Consider the following 10,310-nt stretch of genomic DNA (forward strand, 5'->3'; position numbering starts at 1 on the left):
TTGTTAAAGAAGACAGGTGGAACAAGTGACCAATCTATGCGACTGACTGACTTTGGACTACCCACAGTAAAGACTTGAGATTTTGACGGGTTATTTCAAATGAGTTACTCCATTTGTGAATATTGTTCAAGTAATTATCATTGATGCTATAAAATTGGTAATATCTTGCATTAAATACAACGCCAATAAATCAACACATTTTTATCGTTACTATAATCTTGAACGAAATAACGCTTTAGCTATTGAATTCTTTGTAATATAAACGATATATGTATATGTAGATAGCGATGGAAGAAACGAAATAAAACTAAGTCCCCAATTCTGTAAAATCAGACTTATTCTGTGAAGTTCAATATTATTCGTATAATAAGTTATACGAAATCGTCAAGTTATTGTTATATCCAGTTAATCTTTACAACTTGAGAGTTAATTAAGTTAATCCTTGTTACTCGTTTAATTAAATGTCGGCACCGACATTTCCCGCCGGATTTGTGGACTTACATTTGCCACTAATATTGATTAAAGACTACTTAAACCCTTGTCTATTCACTTTTGTCTCTTATGCGGACTTCCATATATTTATATGATTTATTTAATATTTATTAAATAAATATGAGTTGTTCTCAAATAATGTGGTACTGTAACATGAGAAAATTTTTAAAAGAAATTCTTTTTTATTTAAGTAGTAATCGCCAATTTCTGTTCTATACTGTAGTCAAAAATACTTTTTTTTTATAGAGTCTGAGTAGAAACAGTGAGAATGAGTGATTTTTTTAACGAAATTAAATTGTAATCTCTGTTTTTTAATAACCTATCGTGTCCAAATACTTTGACGTATTTTCGGAAGTAATAAAAAACAAATACCTTGAGCTTTGTAACTACAGGGGTCAGCATATTCCTAAATTTATATTATTTTAATAATACATCAACAACTCTATATAAGCGTAGTACTATAAATGGATTCTCGTAAAGAAATGAATATGAATTCCATAAATTTATAATAAAGGTAATTTTATTGAAACGATGTCAGTTTTTTGAGAATGGTTTTTGTAGATACTTGTTACCTTTTAAATAATTAGAGTTAAAGTCAGCTTAATACAAATAATAATTATTTAAATTAAATTATATTCATTATTGCGTTTAACAATTTCACATGGCTACCAAGACATCGGCAGGGACGAACTTATCTCTAAATGATACTCTACAAGTCAATCTATTTAAGAGTTACAAAATATATCTTTTGTCTTTGTTAGTTTAATATTTTAATTTATGAATAAATAATTTATCATTTTATTTTTTATTCTTTAAGTATGGAGCTTTGAAATGATTGATTATTCAAAGAGTATAGCTGGTATTACATATCATAATGTAGTAGGTAATCTATTTTAATAATATAACGAAGATAGATTTGAGTTTTCGTTTGTTTTTACAGTAATAAATAAATTCAAGCACTGCTAGACCGAAATATTTTATATTAAATTTTTTTTCTTCAGTAGAATGCTGCGTTTCCACTGAGTCACACATCCCTACTATTAATTTAACATTATAAATGTGAATGTAAGTTTGTTTGTTACGCTTTCACGCGAAAACTACTTAGCCGATCATTATGAAACTTTATATAGATATTTTTGGAGGTATTAGAAGTAACATAGGATTATTAAAAAAAAAAAACGCGAGCGAAGCTGCGGGTCAAAACTAATAGACTATATTTTAATGGAAGAAAACGGAACAGTCAATGACGTAGTATTAGTATCAATATATAAATAAATGGTATTACAAAGTTGCCTTTTATTCTTTATGTTTTTGAATTATACATAAGTATAAAAAAATATGACTGTATCATAATTAAGATAATAAATACGAAAAAATATGTACTCTGTACTTAAGCAATCCATCAAAAGTTCATATAATTAAAAGTACGAGAGTAGTAACTAATATTTATTTTTATTTACAGAGTCTCGCAAACTTTGGTGATATATTTTATGTCACAAAATATGAGAATATATTACCAACTCAACCTGGTCTGAATATTAATTATACGTTTATGGTGGGGTATGAAATATTAATATTCTCTGCTTATTTTTGTTACTGATTTTGTTTTTAAAAATTAAAATAATGTTACTATATTATACTTAGTTTTTTTTAACTTTTTATTGATATGCTATTATTATTCATTATAATTATAATTAATAAAAAAAGATTAAGTTGATCATATAAATAAAGTGAAAACTACATATTAAATATAATAATCTACTCTATTACCAGAGTATAAGATACGTATTTGTTTATTTTTTATATTTTGCATTTTATCTCTATTGTCTTTTCAATAAATCATAGCCTCATAGGCATAGGCATCTTTCTCCATGTCGGAAAAGGATCTCTCACACAAAATCCGAATTTGCAGTGAATTCTTTTAAATCACAGTAACAAAGCAAATCGACACATGCAACTTAAGAACTTTGTCCATACTATGATTCAGGTAGCTGGATCTCTTACATAGGTCAGATAAAATATCAATAGCAACACAGGTGTCAACACACGCTAGGGTAGTAAAAATCAACGACCTCATAAGATGGCAAACGAGGAGCGTATTATAGAATCTGGCAGAAAATACTAGATAAAACTTCGTAGATGCCAAATTTTCTACACAGATCAGCGTATCTAAGCTAGTGATATTAAAGATTGAAAGTTTTAACAATATATACAACCTACAATGAAAACTAATAGTAGGAATTGAAAAAAAAAGGTTTTTTTTTTACAACTCATCCTAATAAACTAGCTAGTTTTTTAAAATTACTAGATATATATGTAGCAGTGCTTAGAAATGTATTATAAGAACGAATCATAAAGGCGTTTTCTTTGCGAATATTATAGTTTATTGCTGCTGGCTATATGTAATAATGACATGAATATAAAAGTACCTGCAACAAAACAAAGGAAGTTTCATTATGGCGAAGTTCTCGCAGCATTACATTGATATGCTACAGCTAACATACTCGTAATAGTGTAACTTATTAATTAAACCGAATATGTGACGGTATTAAGTTCAGAAATTATGAGAAATAGAGCTATATTTATAACTACCTAAGAGTAATTTCGGAGCATGTGCAGTGTACGTGCCAGCTTATGTGAGTGCGAATTAATATCTGCTTGGAGCAGTAAGCATACATTTCAATTTAATGTTTTTATATCACATTTACCAGGACATACTACGATGAGGAAATTTGTAGAATAAAAAAATATGTGGTGTCATGGGACACCAGGTAGGAACGAAGTTCCTTCGGATGGTATAGAAGCAAAACAATTTGAAAAAAAAAGTTAAATTTTATACATATTATCTAGTTCTTGATTTTTTTTTTGTGGTTTGGTTTTTAATTAAGTACATAAAAGTATTTAGGAAAGTTAGTATTTTAGAAAACAGCAAATACCGTAAAATAAAATAAATCAAACAAAATAATAATATCAATAATAATTCAAACTATTAAGTGAAATAATAAAAAACATGTGTCTTTATTTATTTTTGTTGACAGTATAAAATTACATAAATAATTAAAAAAAAGTTTACTTGTAATATTTTATAATGCAAAAACAAGGAAAATCTCTTCATTTCGATAGTTTAACGCTCTTTTAGCGATAAGACTGCCTTTGTACACTGTTCTTTATTTATAATATATTATTGTGTTGATTGTTGTTGTGTACAAGTATACTATTATTATTATTATTATATATAATGGGGTACTAAGAAAAACTATGTAATCGGTGTAATAAGCAACAGCTAATTTATTTATAAATGATACAAAACTAGTTCAAACGATGGAAAAGTTATGTTTTTCAAAATATGTTTTTTTTTTTAACTTTTTTATACGAAGTGATGTTGAAACTTTCTATTACACTGACAATAAAAAATTGTGCTAATTGGTTCGACTACCGCTACGAATGGAAATTTTATTTGTTTTTGTCTCAGTGTTTATGGGTGTTGTTTTCCTAATCGTTTCCCAGTCATCATCACTCAATAAAGCCAATTAATCTATAAGTGATAATAAAAGACGCTCGTAGATCAAGTTTACTGAATTAGGATACCACAGAAAATATCATGATTACAATACAAATATACAATACAAATATACTTTATAGTACAACTAGAAACAATACATGTAACATAAAAGAAAAGAAACAAGCAAGAAAAAATAATAATAATAATAATAAAAAAGAAATGTACAAAAGGCGGTCTTATCGCTAAAGAGCGATCTCCTCCAGACAACCATTAGAATAAGGACATGAATAAGAATAAGGTGGCATAGAGGTGTACTTTAAAATAATATATGTAAACACATATAATTATATAACTATACATATACTTAAATAGACATACTTACAGGCATTAAACTAGGTACGTATACATACATAAACATGCATATACATACATTCAAAAAGCATTCAAAAAAGACCACAGCTATCAAGAAGTGTTGTGTTCCTGTAGTGGAAAGTCCTCAATCTTACAGAAGACCACAGTTAAATAGTACAGCTATCAGACAGACCGTACGCTTGTTTACCACTATTGTAGTTTGTAAAAAAGTTTCTACCCTATTTCCTCAGCGATACGTTGACAAACTATTCCAGTTCAGTTTAGTTTAGTACAAGTTGTGAATTTAATTAAAAAGCAATAAACGCTCGTCAATTAAGATTGGCGTATTCTTTAACAGATAAAAAACAATTAGCCATAAAACCTAATGTGAACTGGGACCGCTGTCAACGTCACCGAGGAATTTCATTCTATTTATAATTCCTATTGCTTTTACGGAATTGTACTGTCGAATAGCAGTTCAACGAATTTTATTGTTAATTAAATATGGAAATGATCTCGATCGAGTTTAAAGATAAATTTATTGTGTATTAGCTACAATGAAGCTGTTTCATTTTCAATATTGTTTTCAAAAACTTCTATATTGATTTTAAAAAGAATGATTCATGTGAAATATACTTACGACAAGATGTACACATATTATTTATTATATGAACGTAGCCTAACTCCTATATAAAACACATTTTCAGCTCATAACATTACCATACACTTGTACGCAACAACTCAGTGACTTGCACTTTTAGGTACTCACTAGTTTTTAAACCCATGTTTATTTTTATTTTATTATTATCCTTCTATTTCTTCTATCATTCTTAAATGTACTGACAAATCAGCTATCGATATTTGAATTTCATCAGCAATATTATTTGTCCTGTAAAAATCTGGATGTTTTTTTTCTTGTAAGGGATTGGTTTCTAGTATCCAACAAATCTATATATAATCATACTCTAAGTACTTGAGGAAAGCCACATATATCTCGTTTGTATATATTATTTGTCTACAGCAAAATTAAGTCTTGTCACACACAAATTGTACACAAATGTCCAGAGAACGATAAACATCTATAATTTCAGCTTATACAAACATATATCAAGAGCGGGAATGGCCCTTGCACCAGCCAGCTCAATAGCCAATTGTTGTGTATGGGTCATAAAGCCGTCTACTAACAAACTAACTAACAACTAAATAACAAAAAACAAATCTTAATAAACATCATAATCAAGGAGGACATTTACAAAGAAGTTCTTCAAAATATTTGTTTATCTTTTCACTTGGCTCTCTCTTTTTATTCATTTTCTTGTACTTTTGACCTTGGCAAAAATTGTGGATGAGTTTTTGAGTTATAACGAGAGAACTTTGCCACAAAAACAAGAAACTCTGGTTTTACATCTCGACACCAACAATTTATACTACGCCAATTCGACTTTTCGATAAGTTTGTTTTTTTAATGCGAACTTGATAAAATGTGTTTTTATATGTAATAAAAAAATGTGAAATTGCAATGAATAAATTAACTATTAAAGATACCAAATTTCAAAAAGGTTTCTTAATTAATATAAAAGGTATCACGTTTTTCCCTTTTATAAGCCTCTATTGTAAAGTTCACTTTTAAGAGTTAGCTTAGTAGAAATTGCTGGTGTCGATCTGTTTAATTTATTTCACTTTTTTTTGAAATAGGTATGTCCTTATTATTTTTATATATTACTAGCTTGTACCCGCGACTTCGTCTGCGCAGGATTAGTAAATACTTCGAGTAGCTTATTATCTTATCTTTATAGCAAAATTCATCGAAATTGGTTCTGCGACATAAAAATCAATCTGTTACTACCAAATGTGCAGTAGAAATATATTATAAATTTTTATTGTATTTCTGGTTCGCTGTTTTTACAATAAGGGGTTACTCATAAAAGATAGATAATATGCTGTCGCAGTTTTTACCCGACTTCCAAAAAAGGAGGAGGTTCTCAATTCGACTGTATTATTTTTTTTTTATGTATGTTACATCAGAACTTTTGACCGTGTGGACCGATTTCGACAATTTTTTTTTAATCGAAAGGTGGTGTGCGTCAATTACTCCCATTTAAATTTATTTGAGATCTAACAACTACTTTTCGAGTTATATCTAATAATGCGTTTTTACTTGTCGCTTTTTTCGTCGACCTACGTTGTATTATACCGCATAACTTTCTACTGGATGTACCGATTTTGATAATTCTTGTCGCTTTTTTCGTCGACCTACGTTGTATTATACCGCATAACTTTCTACTGGATGTACCGATTTTGATAATTCTTTTTTTGTTGGAAAGGAGATATCCTTAGTTTAGTACCATGATAAGGAAACCAGGATTTGATGATTGGATCCCAGAGAAATCGAGGGAAACTCTCGAAAATCCGCAATAACTTTTTACTGGGTGTACCGATTTTAATAATTTTTAATTTAATCGAAAGCTGATGTTTGTCATGTTGTCACATATAAATTTTATTGAGATCTGATAACTACTTTTTGAGTAATCTTTGATAACGCGTAGTTACTTGACTATGTTTTCGTCGATCTACGTTGTATTACTCGTCGATGTAATTGAAGTCGGTTTTTTTTTTCGTTTGCGAGCAAACACAATTATTCTAGGACTAATTAAGTTAAACATTTCTCTTATACATTATATACCTACGTGTAAACTCTATGGTTTTTTGCATCGTACGCCAGAATAGCTCGCTGATGGCAGATTTTTTTCCGACTTACTTGACAATTATCGTTATATTTTTGACAATTCACAGACTATATTTAAAAATTATAGCCTATGTTATTCTGATGTATAAGCTATATTATTGTAAACTTTATTTAAAATCCATTCGGTAGTTTTTGCGTTAAAGAGGAAGAAGCATTTATACATCCATACATAGGAACTTACGCGTTTATAATATTAGTAGGATTAATAAAACACTTAGTAAAAAATAGAGAGGGAAGGAAATAGAGAGGGAATATTTACGCGTATGTACCTACAATTTTTTTTATTATGTAGAGATTTTTTTAGTTTCATTTTTTTAATTTAAATTTTAACTTTTATTAAAGTTTAATTTATTTACTAACCATTCAATGAGACCATTTCTGTCGTTATCGTCGAATATCTTACAAGGACATCATTAGATTATCAATGGATTTCTACGATAGATAGTTGACGATAGTTAAGTTGACGACGGTCAAACAAAAAAAATGTGGTGTCATGGGACACCAAATAGGAACAAAGTTCCTTCGGATAGTATAGAAGCAACACAATTTGAAAAAAAAAAATGTTGAATTTTATATATATTTTCTAGTTCTTGATTTTTTTAAATTTTGATGATTGGTTTTTAATTAAGTACATAAAAGTATTTAGGAAATTTAGTATTTTAGAAAATAACAAATACCGTAAAATAAAATAAATCAAACAAAATAATAATAATAATAATAATAATTCAAACTATTAAGTGAAATAAAAAATTATGTCTTTATTTATTTTTGTCGACAGTATAAAATTACATAAATAATTTAAATAAAAGTTTACTAGTAATATTTTAGTTTTACAAACGTCATATTATACAGTCGTGTGACTGATATTACGTTACTTCCGTTATATATTTTTCTTACGGTTTTAGTATTACATTTTTTTCAGTTCGGTCGCCCATGCCAAATGTCAAGCCTGCCGTAAGGAACTTCGAAAACGTTCCAATTATGTAAATAGACGCAAAAACCGTGAAAAAATTAATGTTAACAGATACATCAAAAAATATGATACGTTATTTCATTACATCGCAAATTTTCTTTAATTTTTCTGAGATCCCATCGTTACATCCTTGAAAATATTTATCTTCCAGGAAAACGCTTTGAACAAAAATACAAATAAAAATAATTGGAAATTATTAAATACTGAAATTTTACGATATTACGAGAAAAATATTCAGTTATTTTGATTAGTCATTGCTCCAATTTGTAATTCAACAAAATAATGATGATAATTCTTACTTGTTTTTTTATGTCACTAGGTCGGCAAACAAGCGTACGGCTCACCTGATGGTAAGCGATTACCGTAGCTTATAGACACCTGCAACACCAGAAGCATCGCAAGCGTGTTGCCGACCCAATCCCCAATCCCCCCAGGAGCTCTGGTCACCTTATTTACCAACAAGAACACAATACTGCTTGAAAACAGTATTATTTTGCTGTGATCTTCTGTAAGGTCGAGGTACTACCCCAGTCGGGCTGCTCCATATTTTGAGCAGGAAATTCCTGCTGTGCCCTACCTCAGTTATACTAACTACTTACTAACGTAGTCAAAGAACTATAATAAATAAATAAAAGTTTTTAATACACCCCCCCCACAGGGCTGTTTGTTCTTAAAGTAGGCAGCCAACTGATATAGTGACTGATAACTGACATAGCTACATATTTTATTGATAATTTACGTTTTTATTGATTTTATAAATATACGTTAATAATACATATATAAATAAAGACATATATAAATAAATACCTACAGGTATTCAAAACCCAGACTTCAGGAATTGAACCCACAATCCTTAGAACAGAGAGGCAAAACAACTCACACTGCACATTTTGACGAACAAAATTTAACCAACCTAAGCTCTACATAAACAAATATTTTGTTTGTGTTTAAAATTCATGTCGTGTTTGACTGTAGAGAGTCCTGCATATTTTGGGAGAATTTCTAAAACACTCCGACTATTCGTCAATCAGCGTTGAACAATGTGTTAAATTGAGCTGCTATTATTTCAAGAAATGAAGAGGTTTATATCCAACATTCAGATAATTATATGTTGGTATGGAAGAGACTACAGAAAAATAATGCCGGTCTATCAAGAAATAGATGCCCTAGAAAGGATTAGGGAGCGTTTTCGATAAAAGCTATTTTGACTCTCCTTGATTTTAGTAATGCATTCAATTATGTTGATTATAATATCTTCATGAGTGTGTTGCGTTCCTTCAACATATCTCCATCGGTGACAGATTTTTAATTAAACTAAGCTTAGTATCTCTAATCCTACGCGAGTCCACCGACCAAAATTTAAAGTTATGCTAACTTAATTTACTTATATATATAATTACTACTATTTATTATTACTTTTTCCTTTTCTTCCCCTTTTTTTCATTTTTTTTTTTTCATCTTACAATCCAGGGGTAGAAGCTGTGTACATTTCTTGAAATTTTTGTATTCATACTGTTATTTTTATTATCTAAGTTTATATTTACACTTATATGCTAGTTATCATATATGTACACTTATTTCCTAGTTACCTTATATATACACTTATGGCCTACTGGCCTACTTACAATATACACTTAGCATCGGTGACAGATTGGTTTCTGAGTTACCTCAGGGGGCGTCGTCAACGCATATGTCTTGATGAGGCTTTCTCCTCATGGTGCGACGTCCAATCTGGGGTACCTCAAGGCAGCGTCTTATCTCCTTTGCTTTTTTCAATTTTTATTAATTCCATTACTCACTGTATTTCTTCTCACTACCACGTGTATGCAGACGATATTCAGATTTATCGAAATTTCACGCCTGAGGATATTGTGAGTGCAATCAACATAATCAATATGGACCTTAATTTTTTTTGATTGAAGCAAGCGATATGGACTTACTATAAACCCTGGTAAATCGGAAGTCATTGTTATAGGCAGTCCAGGCATGACCGCAAAAATAAATAATTTACCACCTATTAGCTATAACGCTGTGTGGTTACGACATTAAGAATATAGCCACCCCCTCTCTTCCTGTGGGTGGCGTACAAGGCGACTGAGGGAAAACATAGTTCCACTACCGTCTTGGAACCTAAAAAGCCGACCGATGGCGGAATAACCATCCAACTGCTGGCTTTGAAATATACAGGCCGAAGACGGACAGCAGCGACTTCGGTGCGACGAAGCCAGCCCTGCGGTCACCAACCC

The sequence above is a fragment of the Melitaea cinxia genome, chromosome 23 (assembly GCF_905220565.1).
Source record: "Melitaea cinxia chromosome 23, ilMelCinx1.1, whole genome shotgun sequence".
Taxonomy (NCBI): domain Eukaryota; kingdom Metazoa; phylum Arthropoda; class Insecta; order Lepidoptera; family Nymphalidae; genus Melitaea; species Melitaea cinxia.